A 2,254-nucleotide genomic window follows, 5' to 3' on the forward strand; every position below is an offset into this window, starting at 1 on the left:
GATTTTTCAACAATTTAATTGGAATGTTATTTGGAATTCGAAGAATGTTCCTACTTCCTACACATACGTTTTAAATGTGTAAGCCTAAATCAAACAGAATAGAATTTCTAGAACGTATTATATTTGTTAAATCAAACCAAATCCAAACACAAAAAGAAAATAATAATATTACAATTATATCCAATACTATAGTTCTATTTTGGTCTATTAATATTTTATTCATGATTTTATAATAATATAGATATAAATATAAATTATTTAATACGAGATGGTGCCAATCCAAATAAGAAGGAAAAGAGGACTATTCCATTGTTAAACAATCATTAATCTGAACGTGTAATATATTACACAATTGGTTTTCAGTTTTCACCTTATATCCAAAATCCTCTAAAACCGTTTTCCTCTCTTCTTTCTCAAGACTAGCTGGCCTTTCTTCATCTTCAACCTCCGGCCACTTTCCAGCTAAAATGCCGCCGTCTAAAGGCAAAGGAAAGGGGAAGAAGAAAGGTAAATCCAAGAAAACAAAAAACAGAGCTCCAGACGCAACATGCAACTGCATTTTACTAAGAGAAATCATCATTGATATCCTTTCTCGTCTCCCTGTGAAGACCCTTTTACAATTCAGGTGTGTTTGCAAGGCATGGCGAAAACTCATTTCCAAACCCAAGTTCATAGCCACCCATTTCCTCCATTCCTCTTCTTTGCAGCCCAGTACCGGTTCTTTACCCCTTCTTTTACACGCTCGCCATCTCGAGTCCTCTGATCATCTACTCTCACTAATCAATCTGTCCCCCGAGTCATCATCAGTTGTGGAACTTGATAACCCTTACCCTTTCTTCTTGCATAATATATTGGTTGCGGGTTCTTGCAATGGCATTGTGTGCCTTTTTCAGGCACCTTTGGGTGATGCCATTGTTCTTTGGAACCCAGCTATGAGGCAGTCTAGGAATGTGCCGCTTTCGAAAAGCCAACCCATTATAGGAACGCACTCTTTTGTTTCCATCGGATTTGCGTACGATTCACAAAAGAATGACTTCTTGGTCTTGAGTCTTAAGAGTTTCGGACCAGAAACTATGATTGCGGATGAAGTGGAAATGTATTCAACCAAGAGTTGCAGCTGGGAGAGGGTGCCAAATGAGATGGGGTTTCGAGTTGTTCGGCTTTCTTGCAATCTGATTATTAAAGGGGTGCCTTATTGGAGTGCTCTGCTTGACGATCCTTATGGGGTATTGGTGTATTTTGATGTGAGTAAGAGAGTACTTGACAAGTTACCTATGCCTAGAGTGAGACTGGAGATTCAGGGGCATCTTGTGAATTTGGAGGATTCTCTTGGTATATTACTGTGGGACAAAACAGACAAATATAATGTTGAGATTTGGGTAATGGATGATGAAGATGGTTGGACCAAGAAATGCAATGTTGAAATGTTATTCGGGTTCGACAGAATGATTGGCTGTTTTTGGAATGGTAACATTGTTGCTGAGGATGAGAATGGCGTGCTGTTCCTCTTTGATCCGGTGACTAGTTCTGTTAAGGCAAAATTGTGCATCGATAACGCTAAAAGCGGTTTCTCCATGATTTTCAACTATTCAGAGAGCTTAGTTCTGATGGAAGGAATGCGACCAGTTAAGAAGCAAGCTGCTAGAGATAAATTAGCACGGTGATCAATTTTTGTCTTTTCAATCACATCTTAATAAGTTACTATGTGCTAGCTTTGTGTTGATTGTCAAGTCTGATCCCACTTTGAGATGTTGCACTTTTGCTTTGTTCTTATCCTTATGTGCATATGTGTATGTTATGAGCACTTGGTGAAACAAAGCAGATTGACTGTGAATCTGTGATGCATTAATTTACTACGTGAACTAACTCTGTGATCGTTTTTACTTAACTCTACACAATTAATTAGTGGAGATGCTTGTCAGTTGCTGCTGTGGTTCTGGAAAGCAAATATTGCCAACTAACAAGTTTTCTTTTCATCTCCCATCTAAGAAAGTATATTTTTGTAAATAGCTTTGTGGTGTTGAATCAGTCACAGTATAAATGTCTCTCACTGATGCAATTCTCTTATTTTATGGTTAGTCAGCCAAACAACTTCTTCGATTACTAGTTGAAATTGGTAGAAATAAGGGGAATAAAGAGAGATGCCACATGGTTTTGCGCTTTCTGTTTCTGGTTGCTTCTTTTTCTTGTTTGGTGTAGTGTTTTCTAATAAATTACTTCACTTCCTGTATCCTATGTAACTTTATATACTACT

The sequence above is a fragment of the Nicotiana attenuata genome, unplaced genomic scaffold (assembly GCF_001879085.1).
Source record: "Nicotiana attenuata strain UT unplaced genomic scaffold, NIATTr2, whole genome shotgun sequence".
NCBI lineage: Eukaryota > Viridiplantae > Streptophyta > Magnoliopsida > Solanales > Solanaceae > Nicotiana > Nicotiana attenuata.